Here is an 866-nt window from a genome sequence, read left to right on the forward strand (position 1 = left end):
ACAGTATAGCGTAAACATAACTTTTATATGCACTGGAAAACCAAAAAATTTGTGTGACTCGCTTTATTGCGATATTCGCTTTATTGCGGTGGTCTGGAACCGAATTCGCAATATCTCCGAGGTATGCCTGTATATGTATCCATTCTGGGAAGATGTTTTATGTATAAGCTTCTCCCTATCAAATAGGCTTTGCTTGCTGTCAGCTGCTTGGGAATGACTAGAACCTCTTGAAAAGTAGTTGCATGTAATCTTAAAACAGACCTGCAACCAGATTGTGGCAGACATAAATACTTGCAGTTTCTACAGAAATTATTCATGCACCACCTTCCTTGTAACTCTCGGAAATCAGAAGCTTCATGTCTCTTCAAAGGAATATGCTAAACCTCAAATACCAGCATTCACCATGAGTAATAGATATAAAGTGGTAAATTTAGCTCTTTGTTTACAAACATGAGGTCATTTAGAGCTTTCATTATGTTCAGTAGGGCTCAGCAGGACTGCTTTGTCTAAGGTGCTGTGCCCCAAAGTCATACTAATAGAGCCTCTGCTAAAGTTGCAAACAATTTAATTGTACAGCCTTTTTTGTACAGTCCATAGACCGGGGCGGGCAAAATACAGCCCGCGGAGCCCCTAAAAAATGTAGTAAATTAATATTTATTTGCCCTGGCTCCCTGTCAAAGTAGACAGGATCCAGGGGCAGTAGGACCCAGAGGGAGCCCTCAGCAGGGTTGAACAGCCCAGCCCCACCCACCCCCAGCCATTTCCCGGCTTCCTGTCCCTGCTGTGCTCCAGCACCACATGGGCGTAGCTCCCAGTTGCATCCCTGGACTGCGGAGCATGGGGCAGTGTGTGTGTGTGTTCATAGG

The sequence above is a fragment of the Gavialis gangeticus genome, unplaced genomic scaffold (assembly GCF_001723915.1).
Source record: "Gavialis gangeticus isolate Ggan-Ray unplaced genomic scaffold, GavGan_comp1, whole genome shotgun sequence".
NCBI classification, from domain to species: domain Eukaryota; kingdom Metazoa; phylum Chordata; order Crocodylia; family Gavialidae; genus Gavialis; species Gavialis gangeticus.